The 12734-nt window shown below is 39.8% G+C and overlaps 1 protein-coding gene across 5 annotated transcripts in view; it reads right to left on the bottom strand.

The window, feature by feature from the left end:
- The window catches only part of AGPAT3 (1-acylglycerol-3-phosphate O-acyltransferase 3), a 140207-nt gene that overhangs the window by 56054 nt on the left and 71419 nt on the right, over positions 1–12734 (bottom strand). Inside the window, exon 1 of one of the 5 annotated variants that reach the window (XM_065578294.1) lies at positions 9518–9635. The exons of 3 other annotated variants lie outside the window; for them this stretch is intronic. The gene's annotated coding sequence lies outside the window, so the exon portion shown is untranslated. Of the gene's footprint in view, positions 1–4969; positions 5115–9517; positions 9636–12734 lie in introns of those variants that run through there. One more of the 5 variants, XM_065578288.1, reaches the window with a different exon arrangement.

The raw sequence follows: 12734 nt of genomic DNA, 5'->3' as shown, positions 1-12734 counted from the left end.
CATTGATGGAGCTACCCTCTCCATGAACTTACTTACTTCTTTTTTGAACCTTGTAAACAGTTTTTATAACTGTACCAGGTCCGTAGACGGTGCTGCAATAGTTCAGCTAATTGCTACAAATTTCAACAGCAACATAAACCTAACCAACACTCTTAGCATTATACACAGATCCATCCCGTCCCTGAGTGCAAACTCACCATTAAGTTTATAGTCCGGGGTCCTCCCTTGTATTGGTGTACTGGATGAGCAGGCTTTGTATAATGACCCGCTTAGATTGCACAGTACTGGCTCGTAATAACAGTTATTCCATCAAAGAGCAATTGACCCTGATTCTGACAATACAATGAATCCCTCCCCCCGCCCCCGTTTTCTTCTTAGACTTAATGTAGCCACACCAAGTCTCAACACTATCTTCGACCCAGAGGGGATAGCCCCAGGGGCAACTCACTCTTTCCTCAAATCGACTGAGCCAAATTCAAAACTGCGGCATAACCGACAGGCGCCGGCTTTTGTTCTCAATACCTAGCTGTGGGGAAGGAATCAGTGAGCAAGGGCTCAGCACTAACAAGTATTCAACAGCAGTGTAGTCTTAATCCTGATTACATATCTTCAACCCCAGCAACTCAACAACAGAGATCTGGTCACAGCTTTTCCTTGGCCCAGACTCCAAAGGGAGTAGCAGCTCTCAGTTCTAGTTTACAGACCAAACTGGAGCCCACCGGCTCCCATCTGCAGCCTCTGTCCTGGAAGCTCAGTCCTGGTCCAGAGGGCTCCCACCACTGCATCCTGGAATTTGTAATCTGTCAAAGCTATAAAACATACTCAAAGATCAGTCTAAACAGAGTATCCCTGATAGTGTTCAGAGGCTCCTAAAATGGAGGCCTATACACTGAAAGAAGAATTATTCCAGAGGACATCTTTAGTCAGACTACTTTTTCAGTGGAAAAAATTACCAGCCATTATAGATTTTTCAGAATAATCAAGTGTTTTTCTAATTCCTTTAATTCTTTTTTGCAGTCAGTAAGCCAAGTGGCTACTCTGTACAAGCACAGGCATCCTTAATGAAGCAAAAATATTAAAAAAAAAAAATCAACGACTGATTCTATAAACCAGCATTTGGCCAGATTTATTATTATTGCTTAACAAGTCCTCCAACTCGCATCAGATGGGACTTGCTAAGCATCCATACAACCAGCATCAGATTGGAAGCCATGGGGAAAGCTGTAACTTAAACATTTAAAGACCAGCTTTTACAAAAACATTATCTTTACATTAACACTTATAATGCTTTCTAACTTGAGATGGCTTTTCATTTTGTTTCCCCAAATAAAGCTGCCAAGTGTTCCATTGGATGCCATATTTAAAATACCAAGGGACAAATCCAAGGCCTCCTCCTAAACACGGAGGATTCTGCACAGGCAATGACTGTGCATGTTTAGGTTGCTTATAACTTTTCACATGCACTCTGACAGTGTTCAAGTGCCAAACCTAATCTCTCGCTAGGCTGGTTTGCCATTATGTTGAGCTCACTTTTGGCCATGTTGAGTTTGTAAGCTTTCCTCCTCAACTCTCTGCATTCCCTCCAATGCTGTTGATAACATTACCAGCCTCCCTATCACCCAGAGCTATAACCCTGGGCTTGTCCTCAACTCCTCCATCAGCTTCTCTGCCAACATCCAGACCATGGTCAAATCCAGTCATTTCCCTCCCTGTAACACTGATGCTTCCTCTCTGTCCCAATAGCTGTATCACTCACTCTTGCCCTCATCATCTCCTGCCTTGACTACTGGCATCTCCTCCTCTTTGGTCTTTTCATGCTAACCTCACCTCACTCCAGTCTGCCCACAATGAAACCACTAAAATCATCTCTCTCACCTAGTGCTTTTACTGTGAACCCTCAAGCACACATCTCTGAACTGGTCTTTCTTCACATTCCCCCGTACCTCTCTCTGCCCAGACTATGATGCCAGTCTCAATAACCCCTTTGCGTCCTCCTCTCAAGTATTTCTGTGCCCTTGTCCACACTACCCCCTAATACTAGGAACGCCTCCCCAAGTACATCTGACAAACTAGCTTATTCAAAACCTTCCCAAAAAATCCCACTATAAGAAGTGAGGGGGAGGAAAATTTAAACAAGCACCAAAAAAACACAAACACACAAAATCTAACAAAGTTTGCACGGCTTGCTGTTTAAACATGTGATTTTATTGTCATTTTTGTCTTTCCTCTCATCTTCTCACCTCTCTTTGGTTTATGATCCCTACCTGCAGCATCCTGTCCAATTTAGACTACACATTCTTCATGGTACCTGTTTTTTAAAGATGCCCAGCATATCTGAGGCCTCCAAAGAGTTATAATAATTCATGAATAGTAAAATCCAAAGCTTACTCTTGTAACACAGCAATAAGTACTGTTTATGGGAAGGCTTTTTAAATAAAAAACATTGTGCCCCCATCAAAACAGTTAGTATGTTCTCTACTTACCCTTTCCTCCTCCCACTGTAGCCAGTTATAGGAGTTATTCATCTGTCAGATGAAAGTTCTTATAACTTTCAGTTTTCCTCCACTTTCTGAAATCACAAGCTTATTTTTGACATCTGTTTGATGGCTATTACTGTGCCATAGTAATATATTTAATATAATCAATATGGGGCTTTGATTTAGTCAGGCAGGACAAGATCGCTTGCTGTCAGAAAAAGTCTGAATTCAGTTATTCATTTCATAACCCTTTTGGCATCAGAATTAGACTTTAGTACTGTGATACACAAATATATTTCTTCCAGCCTTCTTCACCCCGTCCCACACCTGCTTCCTTAATAAAAGATTTGCTCCAAGTAAACCAGTCACTAGCCAGTTCAAAACCTCTCAGAGACAGGAGTAGGATATTAAGCCTACTAGCCCTGACCTGTCTGTTCTCTCCACATACAGTATTTACACACTTTCATTTTCTGCAATGAAGTTTCCATTACCAACCTCTTGAGAGTAGCCAGCTATTTTTTTAAAAATTGGGAATTCCCCCCTCTAAAGCAATATATGAGCTACAGGAGTCTCTGGCTACATTTAATGTTATTCATAAAATAAAAAATAATGATGCAGCATATACTATTAAGAAACAGAAGTGTTCCCAGCATCCAAGATTTATTGATGTACTTTTGGGATAATTTAATTTTCTGATACACCAAGTTCTCATTAATCTTCCAGTACTACAAGTCACTTCTTCAAACCATTCTCCTTTGCTGGTGGGACTAGCCAATATTCAAACAGTGTATACAATATTTTAAAACATTTTTCTTAGTATCATATCTAAGTTCTCCCTTTACACCATTTCATACTATTGCTTCTAGTTAACCATCTCTGCAAAGCTTCTTCCTCTCTTTGATGTTAATGCCATTTTAATAATACAGTATCTAATCTGATGACACTTCCACCTCCTTTCCTGCTCCCAAACCTACATATAATTAATCTCCTCAATCTCCTCTCACACGACAATTCCTCTAAGGACATTATGATCCTGATTGCATTTCTCAGAATTCTGCTTTCAGCTTGCAGTTTATTAATAAATCTTTTTTAATACTGGGGCACCCACAAGTGAATAGAAGAGTGCATACATAGAAACACCCAGAACTATTTATTTACACCAGGAATGGATCCGTTCCCCTTTTAAAACAATGGAAGTATGGTAAGAAGTATGGTAAGAGGCTGATACCAGATACATTTTTCAGATAATTGGAGAAGTAGGAGCAGATAAGAGACCAGAGCTGTAGGTAGACAAGCCACATGAGAAAAATGCTAATGTAGGGCAGTGCTTCCCAAACTAAGAGCCATGGCTCTCTGAAGGGTTCCTGGGGGAGTCATGAGTATTTGGGGGGAAATTTAATCAATATGCCTGTTTTTGTTTTTTTCTAATTAAGAGACTATTAAAGTAGGCTTATAATAACCATATTTTCAAATTATAGTTTAAAAAAATCCAGATTAGATCAGTTTATATAATGAAACGAACTGTACATAGTTGAATAAGGTCACAAAAACTTCTGAACTTTAGTGTCCCTCTTGAATCTAGCATCCTGAACTCTTGAATCTAGTGTCCTGAGTTGGTTAAAAATAAACAAACAACCCTGATACTTGCTGTAGGGAGCCACCAAGTTTTAAAATATCTGTAAGGGAGATGCAGTACTAAAAAGTTTGGGAACCACAGATATAGAGTCTCTGTGGTCAAGGAGGGGTGAATTTTCTTAGTGCAGACAAGATCAAAACATGGATGCTCACATATTAATTGAATCCTTCTTGGCTTTCCAAAGAAATAAATTGGCAGCAAAAGACAATACAAGAGCTGCTTTTGGTCTTACATCAGAGTTTGTTGATATAGTGTAGGTCTAGGAAGCTTCCCCAAGCCAAACTTTGGAAGTTCATTCTGCATCTTTAAATTAGTCATTCTTAGAAAGCAACTTTCACTAAGTCTAGTACCACTCACCTTTCAGCACTACCTAAAAAGCTTTAGGCATATTAGTTCTTGAGATTTTTTGACATATTCATTGGGACAGGTACCAAATGCATCTTAGGAGCCTCGAACTATGAAGAACAACCCTTGACGCCGCCTCTCTCCCGCATCCACACTTCACTTTGCTGCATCATCTGACCATGCCTGATTCAAAGTGATGCACTAATTCAGTACTCTATAACTAACTTCATCAGAGGAACATGGAAAGGCCAGAGCAGACTTGTTAATTTGCTACCTATTCCAGGGTCTTAAAATCCTACTATTATATGTTTGTTCAGTAACATTTCCACAAAATTCAGACTTTAGGTATTTCCCTACTGAATATTACCATAAGCCCTTAATATTCCCAACACTTCTTCCTATAGAATCAGCAATACTGTCTATTTCCTGCCAAGGCCTCCTTTTTGCTTTCTTTTTGAAAATAAAATAAAATAAAATAAAAGACAAAACATTGATCTGTGCCACTACTTACCCTATTAACAGTATAGGCAGAAAAGACATTTTTCCAAACACTTCCAGAAGTATAAGCCTTAAGTAATATCTTTATAAGTTAAAATACACTGGGACCTCTTATTTGATTGGAAGAGCAAAGAAATCATTTCACGACCTACTCTTTTCCAGAAAGGACATCAAGTGTGGTGTAGAAAAGGGTAAATAATGCATTTTGAGGTCACAATCTGGTTAATAAGTAATTCAGCACCATGGCCTCATTTCTTCAGCTGTCATCTCTGAAAACCTAACCTCTGATTTAGAGCGAAGTTACACATTTTACTTGTAAAGACAGATGCAAAGTAAGGGCTTATCTACACAGTGTCACAGTCCAGACTCCTGAGCTGTGATCTGTAAAGAACGTTGGGCTCTAACTGCCCTGTGTAGATCCTGCTGGCATGAACTAAGAGGTACATACTTCGCGCTGTTTGAAAAAGGACTCAATTAGCATTACACCACCATGAACTAGGTACCTTTTAATTCACGCCAGAATAGTCTACCACAACACTTCAAAGCATTCTACCCATCAGACCCCTTAGGCCAAACTATTTTGCAGTGTAGATAAGCCCGAAGTGTTAGTTTGGAGTATTTGTTTCCTTCTAAACCCTCCACTACCATTAAGGAGACAAGTCTTGTTCACCATTTATTGCACTTTTCCTTGGTTAACCTTGACAAAGATAAATGCACAGTGCAACTTTCCTGTAATTATACTGAAGCTCTTGGTAAAGCACTGCATAAAGCACACATTCAGCAACTAGGATTTCCATTGATCCAGGTTGATCCTTTGCTTTACACAGAAGGATTACATTTTCAGAAGGGAATTATAGTTCAACAGTGGTGTATTTTCTCCACTAATGTAGAATTTGTTCATGGCTTTCTAGATGGAAATCTCAGCAATTATATGATACCATCTACAAGAAGACATATTAAAAGCTTATGGCCTAAAAATTATTGCACAGAAAATGAGGCGCACTTAAAGTAATTTCCAACAAGTATAAGGTGCAGGAAGCCAGACCTGTGAGGCCTTGGCTACACTTACCCGGTAGTTCGGCGGCGAGCGATCGAACTTCTGGGTTCGACTTATCGCGTCTAGTCTGGACGCGATAAGTCGAACCCGGAAGTGCTCGCCGTCGACTGCGGTACTCCAGCTCGGCAAGAGGAGTACCGCGGAGTCGACGGGGGAGCCTGCCTGCCGAGTGTGGACCAAGGTAAGTTCGAACTAAGGTACTTCGAACTTCAGCTACGTTATTCACGTAGCTGAAGTTCCGTACCTTAGTTCGAATTAGGGGGTTAGTGTAGACCAAGCCTCAGATAAAGGGTACACTCAAGAGAAACTAAAAGGAATCTAAGGTCGAGTGCACCCCTTACGTGATAGGCCGGCTTCCTGCACCTCATGCTGGGTTGGAACCATGTGGTCCAACCATTCAAACCGGATCTCTGGGCTGCAGTCCCCCATATCCCAACCGTGTTAGTGTCACAAGCCCAACTCTGTTTTTTCACCTGCGTGAGTTTTCCTTCAGGAAGCTGTGAAAGCATGCATTGGCAGTGACATGGAAACAGCATCTTCAAAACAAAGCATAATTTATTCACTCGTCAAAGGTATGAGCATGTAGAGCAAAGAGTAAAACCAATAAAGGACTACATGCATGTGTATTACACCTTTGTCAGTTCCCCTCAGCCAAGCTAACTCCCTCTGCAATATTTTGTGTTTTGTCTTTAAAGCCCCAGTTCCTGAAGTCAGGTGAATACATAAGAATCTCCACTTTCACTTTTTTTAAATGTTTCTAGCCCTTACACTGTTGCAGAGAAAAAGTCTCAGAATGTGACCCCTAAATACTCAAACATCAGAAGGCAAATAGAAGGAACCTACAATTTAAGAATCTCATGATTTTTTAAACCCCGCTCATTATTTGGGGGGAGGGAGGGCAATTCATGACTTTTGAGCATATGGATTGACAATCATGGATTCGGCCCAGTTCATGCAAAAACCATATACCTGTGCTCGTGCCTTGTTTATGTAAAAAGGGTAAGGTCAGAAAACTGTGCAGGGGAAGTTTTTAAACAGAGCATTGTTTTCTAATGTAGGCAAGTCCTTAAAGTTGGCCAAGGAAAGGAAACTATACATGGCAATACAAACTGAGAAAGTTGTTGAGAGACTCAACTTTCTTACAGATTCTACATTTATTTCTACTGTGATGTGAAAACCTATGAAGCAGAACCAACTCTAGACTCTTAAAAATAAATATAATCATATGCCTTGGTGAGAATAGTGACCTAGCAGGAATCTGGAAGCCATGATTCCTGGGTTCTGATGCCAGTGTTACCACCAACGCGAAGTATGATCTTGAGTAAGACACTTATCCTCGCTGAGCCTCAGTTTACCCTATCTGAGTAAGGTCTATAGGAATATCTGTCTCTCAGGGGTTTTATGAGGTTTAATTAGAGTTTGTACAGCACAAAGGTCTTCAGATGACAGGCATTTTACAAGAGTAAACGTATTATTAACATAGTTTGTGTCAGTTAGAGTTTGTCCTGATGCAGATACAGACACAGACTTCTCCATTACCACTCCTCAAATCCTTGCCTCCTCCTCTTACACCTCACCCTTAATACTCATATTTAGATTACTACAGTGTATAGGCATTAGGAAGGATTAGTTTTGACACAGAATTCACAAACTTTATTAAAGAAGAATTTCCCTCTCTACATGGATTATTGTTAAAGATACATTGTTAAGTAGTTAAGCCCAGAAATAGGATCAGCTTTATAATCATGGTAATTTGGAGGCAGCAAGTCTTGATTCTTAGGGCCAAATTCTCCTCTCTGCGCCCATGAGAAGAAGGAAGCCAACAGCAGCGGATATATATAGCTATGAGGGTCATGGAGGAAGAGTTTTTGCTCCTTTGTCTTCTCCTTCCTCCAAAACCCACCTAGTCTCTCTGGGGATACTACACAGGATTGTGCTTCAAAGGTAGGACAGCTGCTCTTTGTGGCATCCGCCTTCCTCAAAATTGTGGGGAACCCTCATGTAAATAAATGTAGAACAAAATCAGCACTGAATTTGCCTGGGCTCCCTCATCACGGTAGGAAAAATCACACCAACATAAACAGCAAAGGCAGGCTTGAGTACCAGTGGGGACACCATGGGAGCGGTGCTTCTCCATTAGCCAGGCTGCCCCCACGGGGACATAGGAATGAGTTCAGAAGCAGTAACAAATTGTCTGGTTATTAATTTTTGCTTATTTGTTTTTATTTAGATGAGAATCTCTATTTCCTGGGGGAAAGTTTGTTATTTAAAAAAAATATTTTAATAGGCAACCAATATAAAATCTTTTTGTATGCTATTGTATTAATAAAAGCACAAGTCAAAAGCTAACTTGACAGGAGCAGGTCTAGATAAACTGACCCAAGATGAGCTCTTATTTATCACTTACATTGCTGCAGTGCCTAAAGGCCACAAACAGGCTGGGGCCCCGCTGTGCTAGGCTCTGTACAAACAAAATGACAGCCCCGTCCCCAATGAGATTACAATCTAAAAGAGCACTTACAGTCTGAAATAATTCTAGTTTATAACCCAATGCAAGCCTTCAATTTAAACTGATGGCAAATTTAAAAATAAACATCCAAGGCAACATACCAAATTGCTGCTTCAGATGCTTATGGCAGACACAAAACTGGTTAGTAGGCACAAGCCCCATAAAAACACAGAACTCTACTAATGTTACGTGTAGGGTGACCAGATCTCCCGATTTTATAGGGAAAGTCCTGATTTTGGGGTCTTTTTCTTATATAGGCTCCTATTACCCCCCACCCCCGTCCCAATTTTTCACACTTGCTGTCTGGTCACCCTAGTTACATGCTAACAAGGAAACACAAGGGATTGCCAAAGAGACTGTACAGCCCCTTAAAATTCTGCAAGCATGTGCAAGTACAGTACAAAAACACAATGCGATAATCAAGAATATGATGGGAGATAAAACTTTATAATATGAATTACCAAGTCTTATCACAGAAGACCCCATTAAGAAACAAGTCTCAAGCAGCTTCATTCATGACACATGCAAAGTTCAGATATATACGTAAACTGCTTGAGTTCACAAAACTGGACTAGAAATCTAGTGAAAAAGATATTTTCAAATATTTCAAGTCCTGACCAGAAATACCTTAAAGTAGCTCGTCTGATTATATTTTGGTGTTTCGGTTCCTTCTGAGGCCACAAACTGGATGGGTGGGAGGGTGAGGTGCAGGGGGGCATTTATTTGAACATTTCAGAGCCTCACAATGGCTCGAATTACAAAAAAAATTGGGCAAGAGTTTTGGGCTTGAATGTCTTATGTAGCCTAAATCAGTTTGCCCATACATACTATTAAGTCACTATGACAAATATACGACAATAAAAATATCTTTTATATATGGCTAAATAAGCTATTCACTAATCAGGGAGAAGTGTCTTAGAGCCCCGACTCAGTCAGGTGCTGGGCTCAATTCCCAATAAGGAAATTCCCTTTGTTATCTGAGCAGGGTACTCTACCTTTTGGCTAGTCGGCTGGATCCCACAAGTTGTTTCTGTGGATGGGTGTACTCTTGCATTACACCATCTACTTACTAGGCAGCAGTTCAGCTCCAGTCCTGAAAGGGGCTGAGTGCCTTCCCAACTGGGACAGCGCACCCTGGATTCCTAGCATAATAAGTTTCAGAGTAGCAGCCGTGTTAGTCTGTATCCGCAAAAAGAAGAACAGGAGTACTTGTGAATTTGTTAGTCTCTAAGGTAGCATAATAAGGTCCTTACAGAGTATATCTACATTTGCTCAAAAAGCAACTGATTACCTGCCTATTCAGCTCAGCTGGCTAATAGGGTTTTTCCAATCCAAGGAAAGCAAAAGATCACTGATGCAATTAGGCCAAAAACAGATTAATCTCTCAAGATGCAAAGTTAGCTCCTTGCAGTCTCTGCAATCTGCAGTCTTATCAGTTCGTCCTTGTGTGAGTGGGGCATTCTATGGGAGATGTAGCACCCAGACAAGGAAAATAAGATGAAAAGGTTTCAGAAACAACAACCTGGAGACCAAATATATGAGGAAAAATAAGTAATTAGTTGACCTACTTTACCACTGGCAGTACTAGTCTATAGAACTGCTCTCTTCAAGAGCCAATACATTAAAAAAAACCAACCCAAGTACCAATAATCAGGCCTCATCTATATCTAATCAGAAAAGTTTAAACAAACTCGCTTGAACAAACAGCTGCACAGCATCTCTGATTTTCTACCTCAACAATCTCAAGGTTCAAGCAAGGCTTAGGCCTTTTACTTGCTAGATAACTTCTGCTGCATACAGAGTTGTAATCTGTCCTGCAACCCAGATCTGGCTTGGCTGTAAATCAAGAATTTTAAACCATGAGTGAACTAGCCTGCTCCTACAGCAAGATTTGCTAAAAACATTTTTAAAATATACAATATTTGTACATACTCCTCCCACAATATAGCATCTCTCTCTATTGGAATACAAAGACATAAATTGATGTAAGCTTCAGACTACATTTTGATACTCTAATGTTAGGAAATGAAAAAGTTAGAGATTCTATAATAACCTTAATTTATTCACACTGCACAGGTTTTTTTGTATTAAAATATAATTAGTGGCATAACTAGTAATCCAAAACTTTAAATGTTGCATTTCCTGTCTTTTGAATGTTTAAAACTGTAACTTTAATACAATAGTCACATAAACGTTTGTGTTCTATTTTCCTGGATATTTTTAAGACACAGCAGCAGCTTTGACACTAATATTTCCACAGATTTCACTGTGGACTTCCACACTGTGTTGCATAGTTGAAAGTATACACAACTGTAGAAATTCGTAGTGAAATATCAACAAATACACTCATCAATATTAAGTATTTGCATTAAATTGTAGTCCTGTAAATAACAGAACTGACTAGTGGAAACACTGAATTTAAAGCACACCACAGATTTTAGTTTATTTCTATCTCCATTACTTCAAAAAAATGCACATTATTCTGGAAACTTATCCTCAGTGAAAACTCCTAACCTGGGAAGTTTCAATTTGTGAAGTCTAGCCATTTAAGTTGCAATACAGAGAAGTCAGTCTTTTTACAGCTAAAATATATATTTTTTTCCGTTAAAACTGATTAATGGATTTTACTCAAGTTCTTTAAAAAGTCACCTTTTGGCCTAGACCAGCCCTTTGAAAGTTCTGAACATCTGAAGGAAGAAGGTTAGAATGGAAGATATTTGCTGAATGTGCGTCCTTCCTCCTCTTCCCACTGTCTTACTCTGCCACCTCTGCAGGCTCCAACTCTATTCTCTCCCCACAATCACATACCCTGCTACCACCACTATTCATATATGTAAGGGGGAGATTAGGGAACAATGCCATAGGCTCAGGGGAAAAACATGAGGGTCCTTAATTTGTGCCTGAAGCTTTCCACACTGCAGTGCAGATGGTACAATTTCATATACACATATGTTACACAGACATACACATCTATTTGTGAGGAAGCCAATCACAGCCTAAGCTTATGAGGAAAGATGGACAGCTGTATGGGTGATAAACAGGGGTGTGGAAAATGGTAATGAGTAAAGGGGTTACAAAAAAGCACCCCCAATGAAGAAATTCAGCCCTCTTACCCCATGATTTCCAATATCAACCATGGTATCCTTTCATCATCCATCATTCTTCCAAGTGGTAAAGAGTAAATAGAGACTTGCGACACAACTAATGAGGAAAAAAGTAGAGCCATATAGAGAGAGTCTCACACTAGTCAACACATCCAGTATAGGAAGCAGCCTATGAAGGTATGCAACAATAACATCCTATGAGCAAAAAAGTAAACAGGTGGTACTAAATCCCACTTACCAGTACAAGTAATAGGCTAAAGCCAACACAATCAGTGTAGCGCAAATTCCAGATAGCAGACATACTCCCGATTGGTTTGCCAACATCTTCCTTATTTATTTGTTTTTATTTATTTAAAAAAAAAAAGAGAGAGAAAGGAGGAGGAAAACAGAACTGGAAAAACAAGATGACGTGAGTCTTTGCTAGAAGAACAAATCAGTCCTGACAAGGAGGAGGGATTATGATGACAAAAGCAAATCGAGGTAAATCTGGAAGCATTGCAGTTGCTAAAAACTGCCTCCTCAGCAACAGCAAAAGAAAAAGTCAGACATTGTCTCCAGTAGGCAACAGTGGCGTTCAGTAACGTAACTGAACTTAAAACAAAACAAAAAACAAAAAACCTCTTACCTTCAGAAATAAAGACGTGATCTGGGTATAAGTGGACTAATAATAAAATAGGAAATACCTTTCAATAAAAATTACTGTCAGGTGCTGTTGCTGACATACCAAGCCTTTGCTCTAATCCAGTAATCGGCTTACGGGCAAATTACCATGCTGCAATCAGCTAGGTTCATTTGCACTGTATGGCATGCATGTTCTACCCTGCTCTTTGGCACATTGTTTCAAGCTGATGAAGGACAACCCTAGAATTTAATAAAAATACCTCCTGCCCACCTACCAAAGTTTGTACCTTTTATATCAATGAACACTGAATACAAGTTTGAGAGGGCAAAACAATAGAAAAAGGGAAGAAGAGCTTCGATTTGTCAATCAGCAGAATAAGTGCCCAAGGGCCATGAAGGCTACAGTAACTGTGATGAGGTAAGTATGTCATCATACCTGGAGTACAGAACTGAATTTCAATAACACTTGGGGAGCATGTTCTCAGAT

Source organism: Chrysemys picta, chromosome 1 (genome assembly GCF_011386835.1).
Source record: "Chrysemys picta bellii isolate R12L10 chromosome 1, ASM1138683v2, whole genome shotgun sequence".
In the NCBI taxonomy this organism is placed as follows: domain Eukaryota; kingdom Metazoa; phylum Chordata; order Testudines; family Emydidae; genus Chrysemys; species Chrysemys picta.
The sequence above is the reverse complement of the archived record's forward strand: the minus strand, read 5'-3'. Positions and strand labels throughout refer to the sequence as shown.